Source organism: Nycticebus coucang, chromosome 18, assembly GCF_027406575.1.
Source record: "Nycticebus coucang isolate mNycCou1 chromosome 18, mNycCou1.pri, whole genome shotgun sequence".
Taxonomy (NCBI): domain Eukaryota; kingdom Metazoa; phylum Chordata; class Mammalia; order Primates; family Lorisidae; genus Nycticebus; species Nycticebus coucang.
The window spans coordinates 12,857,603-12,877,311 of record NC_069797.1 but is presented as its reverse complement, the minus strand read 5'-3'; positions in this window follow the sequence as shown (position 1 = coordinate 12,877,311).

Below are 19,709 nucleotides of genomic sequence, written 5' to 3'. Positions count from 1 at the left end.
TCTCAGAGGAAGCTCAGTTACTGCTGACTGCATCCTGAGCTTGGATGGCAGCCAGCTGTGGTGACTGGGCGGCAGATTACACAAGCACAGGACAGCTCAGGATGTCTCCTCACTGGCTTGGGACTTTCCTGGGGTCCACCCCTGAAACTTTATTCTTAACGTGAATCAGCTGTGCCCCAACGGCTCTGCGGAAGGTAACGTGCGACTGGCTGCTCCGGAAAGATTTGTAGGCTATGTTGGAAACCTGTGTGGCTTTGTGTGGTCTGACAAGCTAGTATTTTTGTTTTCTTTTTTAGAAAGGATCTATGTCAGAAATTCAGTGACAGGGCAGCCATTCATCCCTTCCCATCCCATAGAAATAGACTCAAAACAGGTAGGAACAGGATGCACAGTTGACCCTGACCTTTCCAAGGCACTGTCTTAGGAGGTCACATGGGCATTCAGCAGGAGTCAGAAAGGTGAGAGAGACCATGTCCACTTCCAAGAAAGTTCCACTCAGACGGCCCCTCCAGACCACACATCCTGCCCTGCTGTTCCCTAAGAGGGATGTGTGCCAAGAAATAACCCTCTGCCCACTTTACAGAATGTTCCCAGACATGGAGTATTAGTTTTCTAGGTTGCCATAACCAAGTGCCACAGACTGATTAGTTTCAACATCAAATATGTATTTCGTTGCTGATCTGGCAGCTGGAAGTCTGAGGTCAAGGTGTCCACAGGGTTGGTTTCATCTGAGGCCTCTTTCCTTGGTCTTCAGGTGACTTGGACTTCCATTTTCACTCAGTCTTCCCTCTGTCTGCATCCTAAAATCCTCCATGCCAATATTGAACTAGGGCCTACCCTAATAACCCCATTTTACCTTAATTATCTGTTTAAAGGCATTACCTCCAAATACAGTCCCATTCTGATGTACTGGGGGCTAGGACTTCAACATACAAATTTGTGGGGAAGACACAATTCAGCCTATGATGTACGGCTGAGGGGATGAGACAGGACATTTCTAACTCCTTAGAAAAAAGGAGCTCTCAGGGCATGACCACTATATGGGGACGCAAAGTGTACTCAGTAGTTGCCAGATGGACACTAAGGAATTCAAGATTGTTCTGGGATAGCTGGACTCCAAATTCTGTAGTGTAGAGAGGCTCTGAGGCTTTCCCCCAGGGTAGTTCAGATACACATTTAGATTCAGGTGGATTTGAAAAACAAATGGAAAAGAGAGATGGGGTGGGGGAATCTAGCTAGCCTCAGATACCAGGGGTTAGGATGGTTCCCAAGACACCGTTCCCTTATGGGTATGCACCCCTGGAGTGAATTCTTTAGGATTTAGATTAAAACTGGATAAACCCAGGGGCATTTCAGAAATCAAAGAAATCCAGGCCTACTCAGAGTTGGAGGGCACAGAAGACTTTAGCATTCATCCGAGATGAAGTCCTGTTTTTTGTCAACTATCCATGTAATACAGCAGCCCTTTTGAGCAAGAAAAGTTTCCTAAATGTTCATGTTATGACTATCCTGTTCTACTACCAAAGACTCTCTAAAAGAGGTTTTCTTCTTTCTGACTCTGGTTAGGGTCTTTAAACAGATTCAGTAAGGTAAAATGAGGTCATTATGGTGTATCCTAACCAAGTCTTGCTGGCGTCCTTCTAAGAGACGAGATAAGGACACGAGTATCAGAGACCATGTGAAGCCACGGAGGAGCCACCCACACCGGGTTAGGATCTCAAGATCAGAAACATACACCCTATTCCTAGCATCCTCAGGCCCTGCTCTGTGAGATGGGAAGGAATGAGTGACAGAATCCAAGTCCTAATATTTTGGATCTGTTTTAAAAATGAAAACAAAAAACTTAGCTTGTCAGACGACACAAAGCCACAGGCTTCCAACAGAGTCTATTTTTATATGTCTAGCTAGGAGGGAAAAGAGCTGATTTCTCCCAGTCCAGACAGCTCTCAGAGCTTTCTCCAACATTGACAGACAGGTTTGTCTTCCTTTTAATTCCTTTTTCAGAATGACCAACAACTGGAAGCTGAATTGGTCCACCCACATGCTACAGAGCCTCTGATCTCACTGGAACAATCCGGAATTCTTCTGTGTCTATCTGGCAAACAGCCTTGCATCGCTGGGATGAAACCTACTTGATCATGATGTATGGCTTTTTTGATGATAAGCTGTAATCTATTGGCTAGGATTTTGTTGAGAATTTTTGCATCTATATTCATGAGTGAGATTGGCCTGAAATTCTCCTTTTTGGTTGGGTCTTTTCCTGGTTTTGGTATCAGGGTGATGTTTGCTTCATAGAATGTTTTGGGGGAGATTCCTTCTTCCTCCATTTTTTGGAATAATTTCTGCAGTACAGGAATAAGCTCTTCCTTGAAGGTTTGATAGAATTCTGGTATGAAGCCATCTGGACCAGGGCATTTTTTGGTTGGAAGATTTTTTATTGTTTCTTTAATCTCAGTGCTTGAAATTGGTCTGTTCAGGAGCTCTATTTCTTCCTGGCTAAGTCTAGGGAGAGAGTGTGATTCCAAATATTGATCCATTTCCTTCACATTGTCAAATTCCTGGGCATAGAGTTTCTGGTAGTATTCAGAGATGATCTCTTGTATCTCTGTGTGATCCGTTATTTCCCCTTTACCATTTCTGATTGAGGTTACTAGAGATTTTACTTTTCTATTTCTCATTAGTCTGGCCAATAGTTTATCTATTTTATTAATTTTTTCAAAAAACCAACTCCTTGTTTCATTAATTTTCTGAATGATTCTTTTGTTTTCAATTTCATTGATCTCTGATTTGATTTTGGAGATTTCTTTTCTTCTATTGAGTTTAGGCTTAGATTGTTCTTCTTTTTTCCAATTCCATAAGATGGCTTGTAAGTTTGTTGATGCTCTCTCTTTCTGTTTTTCAAATGTAGGCATCTAAAGCGATAAATTTTCCTCTCAAAACTGCTTTTGCAGTATCCCACAGGTTTTGGTAGCTTGTCTTGTCTTCATTGTTGTTATGCTCAAGGAAGTTAATAATTTCCTGTCTTATTTCTTCCTGCACCCATCTGTTATTCAATGGAAGATTGTTTAGTTTCAATGTCTTTGTGTGGGGTTGAACATTTTTGTTAGAGTTGAGTTCCACTCTTAGTGCCTTATGGTCTGAGAAGATACAAGGTAAGATTTCAATTCTTTTGATTCTGTTGATAATTGTTTTGTGTCCCAGGATATGATCAATTTTGGAGAATGTTCCATGGGGTGATGAGAAGAATGTATATTCTTTATCTTTGGGATGGAGTGTTCTATATGCGTCTATCAAGCACAGTTGTTCTAGGGTCTCATTTAAATCTCTTATATCTTTGTTTAATTTCTGTTTAGAGGATCTGTCCAGCTCTGTAAGAGGAATGTTAAAGTCCTCTGTTATTGTGGTATTATCGGATATCATATTGCTCAGACTGAATAAGGTCTGTTTCAAGAATCTGGGAGCATTTAAATTGGGTGCATAAATATTTAGAATTGAAACATCTTCTTGTTCTATTTTTCCCTTGACCAAAGTGACCATCTTTGTCTTTTTTGACTTTAGTTGCTTTAAATCCACATGTATCTGAAAATAAGATCGCAACTCCTCTTTTCTTCTGAATTCCATTTACCTGAAAAAATTGTCTTCCAACCCTTGACTCAGAGCTTTAATTTGTCTTTTGAAGCCAGGTGTGTTTCTTGCAGACAGCAAATGGATGGCTTGTGTTTTTTAATCCAGTCAGCCAATCTATGTCTCTTCAGTGGGGAATTCAAGCCATTAACATTTATTGAGATAATTGATAAGCATGGTAGTGTTCTATTCATCTTATTTTGTGAGAGTCCATTGCTTTGTTTTATCTTTTGCATCATTGTGGAGGTTAGATTCTGTCCTTTAATTTCTGAGTTTTTACTTTGCTGCTGATCCATTGTGATGGTCACTGTGTAGAACAGGTTGAAGTATTTCCTGTAGAGCTGGTCTTCTTGTGGCGAATTTCCTCAATGTTTGTATATCCATAAATAATTTGATTTCTCCATCAATTTTAAAGTTTAGCTTAGCAGGGTACAAAATTCTGGGCTGTAAATTGTTCTGTTTAAGTAGATTAAAGGTAGATGACCATTGTCTTCTTGCTTGGAAAGTTTCATTAGAGAAGTCTGCGGTCACTCTGATGGATTTGCCCCTGTAGGTCAACTGGTGCTTACTTCTGGTAGCTTGCAGAATCTTTTCTTTTGTCTTGACTTTGGACAGGTTCATCACAATGTGTCTTGGACAAGCTCGGTTAGAGTTGAGGCGACCTGGGGTCCGATAGCCCTCTGAAAGCAGTGTGTCAGAATCTTTGGTGATATTTGGGAAATTTTCTTTTATAATGTTCTCTAATATGGCTTCCATTCCTCTGGGGCATTCTTCTTCCCCTTCTGGGATTCCTGTAACTCGTATGTTGGAACGCTTCATAACGTCCCATTATTCTGACAGTGAACGTTCTGCTTTCTCTCTCTTCTTTTCTGCCTCTTTTACTATCTGAGTTATCTCAAGAACTTTGCCTTCTACCTCTGAAATTCTTTCTTCTGCATGGTCATGTTGCTGATACTTTCCATTGCATCTTTAAGTTCCCTAATTGACTGCTTCAGTTCCTTCAGCTCTGCTATATCCTTTCTATATTCTTCATATCATTCATCTCTTATTTGATTCTGTTTTTGGATTTCCTTTTGGTTATTTTCCACTTTATTAGCAGTTTCCTTCCTTGTTTCCATCATTTCCTTCATTGTTTTCATCATGTATATTCTAAATTCCCTTTCTATCATTCCTAACATTTCTTTATTGGTGGAATCCTCTGTAGTAGTTACCTCATGGTCCCTTGGAGGGGTAGTTCTGGACTGGTTCTTCATGTTGCCTGGAGTTTTCTGCTGATTCTTCCTCATGAGTGATTTCTTTTATCTGTTTCCTTGCCCTAATTTTCCTTTCACTTCCTCTTGCTCTTTAAGCTCCCGTGCCTGTGGACTAAGGTTTTGATGAGTCCTTTTGGTACAGGACCAGAAGGATGAGAAGGTTGAAAAGCAAGAAGGGATGAAAGAAAGAAGGAAAGAACGAAAAGAAAGTAGAGAAAGGAGAGGGGGTGGGTAAAAGGAATATTGACAAAAAGAAGAGAGGCACAGAAAGAGGTAGACAGAGCAATATAGGTGTACAGTAGGGTACTTTAACACAACCTTAAAAAACCCCAACCTCTGGGGGTGCCCGGTTGGGTGGTCCCCTTGAGGTCAGCAACTCTTTGCTAACCTGATCAGACACAGTACCCCACCTCCACCAAGTAAAGAGGAAAGACAAACATGCTATAAATCAAACCAAAACAAGCAAACAGAAAACTTTACAGGATAAAATTGGGTAAAAAAACCAAATAATAGGGGTAGAAATACTAGTAAAAATGAAGTTCTAGTTATTGGAAAAGGCAGCAATGGGAAATTGTATTTATACTAGAAAACTGGAGAAAGAAAAGAAAAAATTTGTACGGAAAAGGTGGAAATTAAAAAACAAAACAACAACAACATCAAAATAAACAAAAAACAAACAAACAAAACAAAACAACAACAAAAAAAAACAACCAAAAACAAAGCAGTATATATATCTTGTTGAATATTGTCTGGGCAACAGGTGGTCTTCTGGGGTATGAGATGTTAATTACAATGCTGATACAACTGGAGGCCTCCACTGATTTCTCAAACCCCACAGGGTAGACACCCTAAGTCTCTCTTCAGCCCTCTTAAAAGGCACTTTGAGCTTCTAAACTTGCTAAGCAGAAGCTGTCCCAGGAAAGTGCTTGTCACTGGAATCACTGGTGAAGTGGATATCCACTTACCCAGTGTGCCAAAACTGGTCTCACTCTGCCCCTGAGGGTTAGGGCTGCAAGGCGGCTCAAACCCTGCCTTTACGCTGCTCAGTCACTAGGTTACTAGGTCTCCCCCCAATCCTTGCTCCGCAACCCCTAGGGCAGACCTTGTTGGGGCAGTTCTCTCACAATGGCTCCCTGCGGCCCACAGCCAAACACTATTAGCTCCATCCATCCGGCTCAGCGGCTCAGTCTGGGGTCCCAGACAAGGCCCAAAGTTCTCCACACTCCCGCTCAAGCTCTCCCCAAGGCAGTTCAACTGAGTGCCAAGTCAAAAAATGCCAAAACAATTCACAGATAAGGCCTTTCTGGTTTGCGGTCTTGCTGCTACTGCACTTATAGCTGTCGGCAGGATTAGACCGATCGAACACATGCAATTACTTACCAGTTTTCCACTGTTTTTGTCCTCCTCTTGGGATCCAGAAGTCTCTCACTGACTCCCTGTATCCTAAAAGGGATGATTATAGGCAGCTCCCATCATCCAGAGATGCCTGGAGTCTTATCTCCCCAGACTCACGGTGCCCAGATGCAAGGAAGCTGTTACTGGGCCGCCATCTTGCTCTCCTCTTTGTCTATCTGGCAAACATTGAGTGCACTGTGCGTCCCTATCCAGCGGTCATGCCCTGAGAGCTCTTTTCTTCTATGGAGCTAGAACCATCCTGTCTCATCTCCTGGCCATATGTTAGGGGCTGAATTGTGTCTCCCCCACTAATTTGTGTGTTGAAGTCCTAATCCCCAGCAAGATCACAGGTAATTGCTCTGTTTGGCCTCTTCTATGGCCTCAAGTAAGACTCAGAAGGTGTTGGGCCTGCCCTGCCCTCTCACTTCTCTCTCTGTCTCGCTATCTCATTCCCACCCTTTCTTCTTTTGTGAACTGTTTCCACGCCTGTCACTTCTCTATGACTGTTTAGAGCAGCTCATGGACAATGCTCAGCTCTCCATCTATATATTCTATTGAATCCCTGAGCTAGCAGATATCCCACGTGATATGGAGAACAGGAAATCTGAATTTTGGTCCCATCTTGGCCTAGGCCAATCACTGTCCTTTCTTAACCTGTTTCTTTGACCACAAAATGAGTATGTTTGTCTAAGTCAAGGTTGGTAAATTGACATCTAGTTTGGCTTTCTGAGGAATAATATGGAGGAGTCTAAGTTCATGTCCAAACTTATCAGGAAAGGGTGTCACACTCAGGTTGTGATATCTGATGTGGGCATGGGATGGAGAGTAAGGGGCTCTTAGGAAGCCAGTGTCTAACCCTGTGGGACCACAGAATGCACCACAACTTTGAAGTCTCCTCCAATTCCAACCCTTAAAGCAGAGTCTTCAGAAGAGCACAGCTAGGAACACACTCTGCTCCTACTCCCAGGGACAGTGACAAATCTCATCAAACCTCAATACCCTTGCTCAATACCTTAGCATCAGCAGATTGAGCCTTATAAGGTCACATGACCCTCCTGAACTCAAACACACTATTTACCACTATTGAACCCAGCACTCCACAACCACCACCACCCTGTGCTCCCACTGGGTCTGGAGTGTCCTGATATTGTCAGTCTCTCCTTGGACTCTTTGCTCTGCCTCCTTGCCTGAACTGAAACTTGAATGTCCCATGAAGACACTGTTTCTCCTGTTACCTGTGAACTGGTGCTGTTCCTTCTTGCACCACCTATGTATCTCAGAGCCAAGGTGGGATGGGAGTCCTCCTCATGCCCTCTTTATGACATCCAGAACACCACTCCCCAGCCCCCAGCAAAGCCTGCTCCCCTGATGCACATGCTGCCCTGCGGTACCACCCCCCACTCCTCCTGGCTGTCTTCTACCCACCTGTCCCCCACCCCAACTCTGTTATCATTATCAGAATTTCTACCTCTGAATGCTTCTGCCACCCATCCTATGGGCACTCTTGGATTTCTTTTTATTTTTAATTATGGTGAAATAAACATAGCATAAAACACCAATAACATTTAGCATCTTAGCCATTTTTAAGTGTGATATTCAGTGGCATTAAGAACATTCACATTGGTTGTTGGACAACCATCATCTCTGTTGATTTCCATCTCTTTCCTCCAGCAAAACTGAAACTCTGTACCCATTAACCGATAACTCCTCACTACCCCCCTTTCTCAGCCTCTGGAAACTGCCATTCTACTTCCTATCCCTATAAATTTGACTATTCTAGGTACATCACATAAGTAGAATCATACAGTGGTTGTCCTTTTGTGACCGAATTATTTCACTTAGTATAGTGCCCTCAAAGTTCATTCATGTCACAGCATACATCTGAATTTCCTTCCTCACACCTAGATTTTGCATTCAGCAGGAATCTCAAGCTTCAGAATTATGAATTGACAACTGAAAAACTGAAAAATGCATTGACACTATCAACAGAAGAATTGATCAAGCAGAAGAAATATTTAGTGAGCTTGAAGAAAACCTATTTAAAAATACACAGTCAGAAGAGGAAAAAAGAAAAAAGAATAAAAAGGCTCAGTGCCTGTGGCTCAAGTGGCTAAGGCGCCAGCCACATACACCTGAGCTGGCAGGTTCGAATCCAGCCCAGGCCCACCAAACAACAATAACGGCTAGAACCAAAAAATAGCCGGGCATTGTGGCAGGTGCCTTTAGTCCCAGCTACTTGGGAGGCAGAGGCATGAGAATTGCTTGAGCCCAGGAGTTGGAGGTTGCTGTGAGCTGTGACACCACAGCACTCTAGCCAGGGTGAAAGCTTGAGGGAAAGAAAGAAAGAAAGAAAGACAAAGAGAGAGAGAGAGAGAGAGAAAGAAAGAAGAAAAAAATAAAAAAAGAAAGAAAGAAGAAAAAAAATAAAAAAAGAATGAAGCACATCTACAAGATTGAGAAAATAGCCCCAAAAAGACAAATCTAAGAGTTATTGGCCTTAAAGAGGAGGGAGAGAGAGAGTGTGTGTGATTGGGATAAAAAGTTTATTCAAAGAAATAATAACTGAGAACTTTCTGAACCTAAAGAAAGGTATCAATATTTAGGATAAGAAGGTCATAAAATACCAAGCATATTTAATCTAAAGGAAACTACCTCAAGGCATTTAATAGTCAATCTCCCAAATGTTATAAAGAAAAGGTCCTAAGGAAAGCCAAAAAAAGAAAAAGAAAACATATAAAAGAGCTCCAATACATCTGGCAGCAGACTTCTCAGTGGAAACCTTACAGGCCAGAAGGCTGTGGCATGACATATTCAAATACTAAAGAAGAAAAACTTCAGTAACTAGATATTATATCCTGCAAAAATATCCTTCAAACATGAAGGAAAAATAAAGATTGTTCCAGGCAAACAAAATCCAATCCCAGAAATGTCTACAAGAAATGCTAAAAGGAATTCTTCAATATGAAAGAAAAGAACATTAATGAACAATAAGAAATCATCTGAAGGTATAAAACTCACTGGTAACAATAAGTACACAAATACAGAATACTCCATTGGAGTAACTTCAGTATATAGACCATTTATATCTTGAGTAGGAAGACTAAAAGATAAATCTACCAAAAATAATAACTACAACAACTTTTTAAGAGACAGAAATAGATAGTATAAAAAGATATGAATGGAAACAACAAAACATTAAAAAGCAGAGAGGGTAGAGTTAGTACAGAATTTGTTAGATTTCTCTTTGCTTATTTGTAATCAAAAGTTAAATTGTCATATGTTTAAAGCAGATGGTTTTAAAATATTTTTTCAGGCCTTAGGGTAATCTCAGAACAAAAAACCTTACAACAGATACACACACAGAGAGAAAGAAAGAAATTAAAATGCACTATCAGTGGTGGCACCCGTTGCTCAGTGGGTAGGACACCGGCCACATACACTGAGGTTGGCGGGTTTGAACCCAGCCTGAGCCAGCTAAAACGACAATGACAACTGCAACAAAAAATTAATAGCTGTGCATTGTGGTGAGGCACCTGTAGTCCCAACTACTTGGGAGGCTGAGGCAAAAGAATCACTTAAGCCTAAGAGTTTGAGGTTGCTGTGAGCTGTGACATCATGACACTCTATTCAGGGTGACAGCTTGAGACTCTGTCTCAAAAAAAAAAAATGGGTATAGAAGGACCTTTATATAATTAAAGCTATATGTGACATAATAAAAGCCTAATGGAACAGAATAGAGAACACAGAAAAAAAAATCCATACATCTATAGTTAACTTATCTTTGACAAAGCTGCCAGGAACATACAGTGGGGAAAGGACCGTCTCTTCAATAAGGAGTGCTGAGAAAAATGGATACCCAGACCCACAGCTAGTATCATTCTGAATGGGGAAATACTGAAAGCCTTTCCTTTGAAGTCTGAAACAAGACAAGGATGTCCACTTTCACTACTGTTATTCAACAGAATACTGAAGATCTAGCTAGAGCAATCAGCCAGGAAAAATAAATAAAGGGCATCTAAATCACAAAGAAAGGAGTCAAATTATCCTTGTTTATAGATGATATGATCTTATATCTAGAGAAAACTAAAGGCTCCCCCCTAATCTATTAGAACTGATAAACAAATTCAGTAAAGTTGCAGGATACAAAAAATCAGTAGCATTTCTATATGACAACAGTAAGCAATCTAAAAAAGAAACAAAATAATCCCATTTACAATAGCTACAAATACAATAAAAATGCCTAGGAACAAACTTAATCAAAGAAGTGAAAGATCTCTAGCAGTGATGAAATAAATTAAAGAGGACATAAAACAATGGAAAGATATCCCATGCTTAGGGATTGGAAGAATAAATATTCTTAAAATATTCATACTGCTCAAATCAACCTACAAATTCAATGCAATCTCCATCAAACACCAATGACATGCTTCACAGAAATAGAAAAGATAACCCTAAAATTCATATGGAACCACAAAAGATCCATAATAGCCAAAGCCATTCTGAGCAAAAAAGAGCAAAATTGGAGGAATCACATTACCTGACTTCAAATTATACTACAGAACTGTAGTAACCAAAACAGCATGCAGACACGCAGACTAATGGAACAGAATAGAGAACCCAGAATAAAAATCCACACATTTATAGTTAACTTATCTTTGACAAAGCTGCCAGGAACATACAGTGGGGAATGGACCATCTCTTCAATAAATAGTGCTGGGAAAAATGTATACCCCTGTCAGAAGAATGAAACTAGATCCTTATCTTTCACCATATATAAAAATCAAATCAAAATGGATTAAAGACTTAAATCTAAGACCTGAAACTATGAAACTACTAAAATAAAAATAGGGAAAATTCTATGATATATTGGTCTGGACAAAGATTTATTGAGTAATACCCCAAAAGCATTGGCAACCAAAGCAAAGTTGGATAGAGGGGATACATAAAGGTAAAAAGCTTCTGTACAGCAAAGTAAACAATCAACAAAATGAAGGACAACTCACAGAACAGGGGAGTGAGTGTTTGCAAACTACTCATCTGACAAGGGATTCATAACTAGAGTATATAAGGAGCTCCACTACTCAACAGGAAAAAATTAAATTAAAAAATGGGCAAAAGATCTGAATAGATATTTCTCAAACAAAAACATATAAATGGCCACCAGGTCGATGAAAAAAAATGCTCAACATCATTAGTCATCAGAGAAATGCAAATAAAAACTGCAATGAGATATCACCTCACCCCAATTAAAATGGCTTTTATAAAAAAGCCAATAACAAGTGCTGGTGAGGATTTGGAGAAAAGGGAACCTTTTCAAATCTCCGTATGGTGTTGGTGGGAATGTAAATTAGTGCTACCACTATGGAGAACAGTATAGAGGCTCCTCAAAAACTGCAAATAGAATTACTATATGACCCTGCAATCCCACTGCTATATACATATCCAAAAGAAACGAAATCAGTACAGTAAAAGATATCTACACTCCCATGTTTATTGCAGCACTATTCACAATAGCCAAGATATGGAATCAACCTCAGTTTCCATCAGTGGATGAATGGATAAAGACATTGAGGTACATGTACACAATGGAATACTATTTGCTGGTTTATTTATTTTTTTTATATTTTTGAGACAGAGTCTCACTATGTCACCCTCAGTAGAGTGCTATGGCATCACAGCTCACAGCAACCTCAAACTTTGGGGTTTGAGCAATCCTCCTGCCTCAGCCTCCCAAGTAGCTGGGGCTAACAGGTGCCTGCCATGATGCCCAACTAGTTTTTTCTATTTTTAGTAGAGACAGGGTCTCGCTTTTGCTCAGGCTGGTCTCAAACTCCTGAGCTCAAGGGATCTACCAGCTTTGCGCTCCCAAAAGCCTGGGATTGCAGGCATGAGCCACCTTGCCTGGCTTCCACAGGTCCTTTTGTTTCCCAGTGAGGTGTGGTCATGATGCATAGGCATAGCCTTGGCCACTGCTCCTCAGACCACCCAAGCTTCCGGCCCAGAATTAGCAGCTGGACCACCAAGAAACCTACTGGGGGGGTGGGGGGGATGAAGCTTAGAAACAGAAAGCTAAAGAAGTTGACCACATCTCTAATTACAAAAATTTCCAGACACAAAGCCATGACATTTTATGTGGTACCAAGTTAGCACTTTTGAACTGTGCTTTGTTATGTCGCCATAGCAACCTCTGTAACAACTCTGAGAACATGGGTATCCTGAAATCCAAATTATCACACAAGTCAAACTCCAAGTATTTTATGGGGTTTTTTGCCTAAAATGGCGAAACAACCTACACATAACAAACCAAATAAATACTTTAACATATATAACAAATGTTCTCTCTTGCCCTGGGACAGAAGATGGTTTACAAGGCTGGCTCCCTGCTAAGAATGCCTAAGCCAATTGTTTTGGTACTGCTGGTTTTCTGGAACTTGGACAGCTACTCAGCACCTAGTCAATATAGGCACCTCCCACTCTTGTTATTTGGCCACACATTCCAGGGAGCCATACTCACCTTCAAAGAGGGCAGCATGATCTCAGGCCAGTCTAGGCCAGCCAGGGAGTGACCTGTCACCTGCATGCTAAGAAAGCAGCTTAGCACTGGGCAAGGCATATGGCCAAGACAGGCCAGGCCTCCTGGGCAGTGCACGGAGGTGGGCGTGCAGGCAGATGCCCTTCATGAAGCAGAGGTTAAAAGTCAGGGTAAGGGCGCTTTTGTTCTTACTAGTGAGGTATGGACCTTCAGAGTTAGAAGGAACCTCAGAAAACCATTCCCTCCACTCTTGTTTTCCCAATATTTAAAAATAAGGAAACTCAAAGTTTGCCTTTTTATTTTTAAAAACAATAAGTAAGGATGACTGACCCAGATCCCTGAACAAAAGAAGGAAAAAACATTGTTCATGCAAGGGGCAAAACTACGCACCTCTCCTCCAAGTAGTAGCAAGGGTCAGAAGACAATGGGTCATTTATTCTGTAAATAACATGTTCTGCCTCAGCTCAAACCTTCCAGGAAAGGCTTACTTCTCCAAGGCCCCAAACCTCACTTCTTAATTCCACTTTCCCATGATATCTATGCCCTCAAATAGTTTCAGTTTTCACCTCATTGTTGAAAACCATGTGGATAAAGAACACTCAGTGTTTGTGTACCCCTGTTTGTCTGGCCGTGGGAAGGCTGATGTCCCCACATGGGTTTCCTGAGATGACGGAACCCTTCCTCCAATGCATGGTGCATGGACTCAAGAAGCAACTAAAACACCAGGAATGTTCAGAAGAAGCTATTGCCTCTGGATATAAAGTATGTTGTGGGGGGGCGAAGACAAGATGGCTGACTGAAGCCAGCTTTCCACAGAGGCTCCCATCCAGAAGGAGAGTTAAAGGACAGAAATTTAGCAAGTAACCTGGTAGATTAGAGCTGTGCCAAGAGAGAAGGTTGAAGAACGCACATCAACCCTGCTGAGGTGAGCTGCGACTCCAAGGATACAAACAAAAGGTACAAAATCCATCACCAAGCAGATGTGAGTCCCTTCCCCCAAGAGAATGGCTCCGAGTACCCCATAAACAAACGAGCAGAGTTCAAAAGTCCTCCCATTATACTCCATGGGAGAGACACTCTAAAAACTGGACCTACCTCCCCTACTAGGGTGCCATGGTGCTCTTCTGCCAGACACAAAACTGTGTAAAACTGTATATATTCTCTACCTACAGTTCTGAGCTCCCTGCACTCCCCTCCACTCTCATTCTGAGATCTGAAAGCCTGTCCCTCAGGAGTCCAGATTCTTGGGTGTTTTCTCGAGAGGTGTGGACAGGGCCTGAACTGCTGCTGGCCAGTGCTGATTCTACAGCATGTGAGTGAGGAGAGGATAGTCAGCTGAGGGGGAACCACGCCAGAGTGGCGGTGCCCCGAGGCACAGAACAGCAGCCGTTTTGGCAACAATAGGGCTCACCCCTGGATATTCTGGAGTCACACCCCTTGTCTCTCTGGGCAACCAGAGCAGACTGGGTATCTTCTCAGGTGGCAATGACCAGTGGAACAGATCTTGGATGGAAACACAGGGCCTGTGAGTAAAGGGTTTGCCTGAGGTGGTACCAGCCTGGGTCGAGTGCTGGGACTAGAAAATGCACACGCAGTGCCAGTAGACTCCCAGGGTGGGACTGACCCCGAGGACCGTTTTACTGAGCCTAAGACGCACCCAGCTCTCAGGGGATCATCAGCCTAGACAAAGGAGGCCACGAGACTAGAACTGACAGCTAACCATGCTGCGAATACAAACTTGCAGCAGCAAAGACAGGGCCTGAGTCGCAGGTTCTGCGAACTCAAAACAGCTTCTCTTCTGCAGGGGAACTTAGCAGGGACAGAAACAAATTCTGCAAAGTTGTTCTGTTCTGTCAGTAACATCAATCAGGAGGTGGGCCTGGAACTGAGTGAACAGACCAGCCTCCATCAAGCGCTAAGGTTGTCAGGCCTCACCTCCCCCTGCCAGATAGTAGCAGAGAGCAGCAGCCTGGCAGAGGAGACATACTCTGTTTCCCCGAAAATAAGACATCCTCCAAAAATAAGACCTACTTACAGGAAAGATAAGATGTTCCCTGAAAATAAGACCTAGCACATCCTTGGGAGCACACCTTAAAATAAGACACTGTCTTATTTTTGGGGAAATGGGGTAGATTTCCTTATGATTCAGGCAGGTGCAAACCCCTGGAGTATCTGCTCATTGGAGGCAACTGGGTCACAGATCTGTGGGGTTATCAGTGACTGGGTGTGACAGAGGTGCAAGGTGGGGAAGGAGGCATCAACCTTCCAAGACTAATTTATTTGCTGGGTGGGTCCTCCTGACCTCATGGAGCACTGGAGCAAGTCATATTTGAGTTGTCAGCAGACCCCTGCAATCTAGTTGCCAGAGACCTTTTCAACTCTCCAACCTGAGACAGATGCTGACTGAGACAATTGATTTGGATCATTTAAAATGAGCCAATCACCCAAGGACTATCCAAGTGGTGCCCTGGGTGTGTGGTTGTAGGAAGGTTTCATTTTCCTTTTCCAATTGTTGCCTGTGGGGGGGCATGGTGACTTAATTGCTAGTATTTCTCCACAGCTAAGACTTCAACCCAGGGTAACTGTTTCACTAGGGTAGGACAGAGACCAGCTGAAAACAAGACAGAGCCACTTAGCACCACCACACCAAGCAGTCCCCAGTTTCTCAGGAGGTAGCACTGTACAGGTCCTCGGCAAAGCTCTAGGGGAAAAGGTACAGCCACCAGTCCCAGCTTTTGGGCAAAGGGCTGGTTAACCACTACTCCTGGTGCCCTGAACCCAACTTTTCTTTATCCACTCATTTAGTCAAATGGTGTAAAATAACCATGGGGCAGAATCAGTGGAAAAACTCTGGTAACATGAATAACCAGAGTAGATCAACCCCCCCAATGAAAGATAGGCCAGATGTAACTGAAGATCCCATTCATAAACAGAATGCTGAGATGTCAGAAATCGACTTCAGAATTTGGATTGCAAACAAGATTAATAGAATGGAGGAAAAGTTGGAATTAGAAATTCAAGGAGCAATTCAAAAGTTTTCTCAAGAATTCAACGAATTTAAAGACAAAACCACCAAAGATTTTGACACATTGAAGCAAGAATTTGCAGCCCTCAAAGATCTGAAAAAATACAGTAGAATCCCTCAGTAACAGAGTAGAACAAGCAGAAGAAAGGATTTCTGACATTGAAGACAAAGCTTTTGTACGTTCCCAAACTCTCAAAGAGGAAGAGAAATGGAGAGCAAAAACAGATCATTGTCTCAGAGAGCTCTGGGATAATTCGAAGAAGGCTAATATCTACCTCATTGGAATCCCTGAAAGTGATGAAGTGGCTTCGCAAGGCACAGAGGCACTTCTCCATGAAATTATGAAAGAGAATTTTCAAGACATGCTAAGAGATTCTGAAATTCAGATAGCAGACAGTTTCAGAACCCCAGCATGACTCTACCAGAATAAGACATCTTCCAGGCACGTCATAATTAACTTCACTAAAGGTAATATGAAGGAGAAAATTCTGAAAGCAGCCAGACGTAAGAAGTCCACTACCTACAAAGGGAAGAATATTAGAATGATGGCAGATCAATCTGCTGAAACCTTTCAAGCCAGAAGAGGGTGGTCATCAACATTTAAACTCCTAAAACAAAATAACTTTCAACCCAGGACCCTGTATCCAGCTAAACTGAGTTTCATTTATGATGGAGAAATTAAATACTTTAATGACATTCACATGTTGACAAAATTTGCCATAACCAAACTAGCTCTTCAGGATATTCTCAGACCTATCCTCCATAATGACCAGCCCAATCATCTACCACAAAAGTAAAATCTCTCAGAAACTTTTGATCAAACTCCAACTTCCACAGTCGCAAAATGATTAAAAATGTCCACTGGACTTTCAAAAAACTCGATACCCAAAATTTTACCAGACTTATCAATATTCTCCATTAATGTGAATGGCTTAAACTGTCCTCTAAAGAGGCACAGGTTGGCTGACTGGATATAAAAATTCGGGCCAGATATTTGCTACATACAAGAATCTCATCTTACCTTAAAAGATAAATATAGACTCAGGGTGAAAGGATGGTCGTGCATATTTCAGGCACATGGAAATCAGAAAAAAACAGGTGTTGCAATTCTATTTGCAGATACAATAGGCTTTAAACCAACAAAACTAGGAAAGATAAGAATGGTCACTTCATATTTGTTAAGGGTAATACTCAATATGATGAGATTTCAATTATGAATATTTATTCACCCAACCAGAATGTGCCTCATTTATAACAGAAACTCTAACAGACATGAGCAACTTGGTTTCCTTCATCTCCATAATAGTCAGAAATTTTAACACTCCTTTGGCAGTGTTGGATAGATCCTCTAAGAAGAAGCTGAGCAAAGAAATTTTAGATTTAAACCTAACCATCCAACATTCGGATTTAACAGACATCTACAGAACATTTCACCCAACAAATTGAATACACATACTTTTCATCAGCCCTTGGAACATACTCCAAAATCGATCCCATCTTAGGTCACACGTCTAACCTCCGTAAATTTAAAGGAATAGAAATTATTCCTTTCATCTTCTTGGACCACCATGGAATAAAAGTCGAACTCAGTAACAACAGGAATCTGCATACTCATACAAAAACATGAATGTTAAATAATCTTATGCCGAATGATAGCTGGGTCACAGACAAGATTAAGAAGGAAATTGCCAAATTGTTGCAACAAAACGACAATGAAGACACAAATTATCAGAACCTCTGGGATACCACAAAGGCAGTCCTAAGAGAGAAATTTATAGCACTGCAAGCCTTCCTCGAGAGAATGAAAAGAGAGGAATTTAACAACTTAATGGGACATCTCCAGCAACTGCAAAAGGAAGAACGTTCCAACCCCAAACCCAGTAGAAGATGAGAAATAACCAAAATTAGAGCAGAATTAAATGAAATTGAAAACAAAAGAATTATGCAACAGATCAATAAATCAAAAAGTTGGGTTTTTCTAAAGGTCAATAAAATAGATAAACCTTTGGCTAAACTAACCAGGAAAAAAAGAGTAAAATCGCTAATCTCATCAATCAGAAATGACAAAGACAAAATAACAACAGACTCCTCAGAAATTCAAAAAATCCTTAATGAATATTACAAAAAACTTTATTCTCAGAAATATGAAAATCTGAAGAAAATTGACCAATACTTGGAAGCACATCACCTTCCAAGACTTAGCCAGAATCAAGTGGAAATGTTGAACAAGACCATATCAAGTTCTGAAATAGCATCTACCATACAACATCTCCCTAGAAAGAAAAGTCCGTGACCAGATGGCTTCACGTCAGAATTCTACCAAACCTTTAAAGAGGAGCTAGTACCTATATTACTCAACCTGTTTCAAAGTATAGAAAAAGAAGGAAGACTACCCAACACATTCTGTGAAGCAAACATCACTCTGATCCCCAAATCAGGAAAAGCCCAACAAGAAAAGAAAATTATAGACCAATATCACTAATGAATATAGATGCAAAAATATTCAACAAGATCCTAATAAACAGAATCCAGCAACACATCAAACAAATTATACATTATGACCAAGTCGGTTTTATCCCAGGGTCTTAAGGCTGGTTCCATATACGAAAATCTATAAATATAATTCAGTACATAAATAAATTCAAATACAAAGACCATATGATTCTCTCAATTGATGTAGAACAAGCTTTTGATAATATCCAGCATCCCTTCATGATCACAACACTTAAGAAAATTGGTATAGAAGGGACATTTCCTAAACTGCTAGAGGCCATATTATATTGAATGGAGTTAAATTGAAATAATTTCCACTCATATCAGGAACAAGACAAGGTTGCCCATTGTCTCCACTGCTCTTTAACATTGTAATGGAAGTTCTAGCTGTCTCAATTAGGGAAGAATAGGAGATCAAGCGTATCCATTTAGAGTCAGAAAAGATCAAACTTTCACTGTTCGCAGATGATATGATTGTATATCTGGAAAACATCAGGGATTCTACCACAAAACTCTTAGAAGTGATCAAGGAACACAGCAGCGCTCAGGTTACAAAATCAACTTTCATAAATTGGTAGCCTTTATATATACCAACAATAGTCAAGCTGAAAAAACAGTTAAGGACTCTATTCCATTCATAGTAGTGCCAAAGAAGATGAAATATTTGGGAGTTTATCTAACAAAGGACGTGAAAGATCTCTATAAAGAGAACTATGAAACTCTAAGAAAAGAAATAGCTGAAAATGTTAACAAATGGAAAAACATACCATGCTCATGGCTGGGAAAAATCAACATTGTTAAAATGTCCGTACTACCCAAAGCAATATACAATTTTAATGCAATCCCTATTAAAGCTCCACTGTCATACTTTAAAGATCTTCAAAAAATAATACTTCATTTTATATGGAATCAGAAAAAACCTCGAATAGCCAAGACATTACTCAGAAATAAAAACAAAGCAGGAGGAATCACGCTACCAGACCTCAGACTATACTATAAATCGATAGTGTTCAAAACAGCATGGTACTGGCACAAAAACAGAGAGGTAGATGTATGGAATAGACTAGAGAACCAAGAGATGAACCTAGCTACTTACCGTTATTTGATCTTTAACAAGCCAATTAAAAACATTCAGTGTGGAAAAGATTCCCTGTTTAACAAATGGTGCTGGGTAAACTGGCTGGCAACCTGTAGAAGACTGAAACTGGACCTTTCACCATTAACTAAGAAACTGGACCTTTTACCATTAACTAAGATAGACTCTTACTGGATTAAAGATTTAAACTTAAGACATGAAACTATAAAAATACTAGAAGAAAATTCATGGAAAACTCTTGAAGAAATCGGTCTGGGTGAATATTTTATGAGGAGGACCCCCTGGGCAATT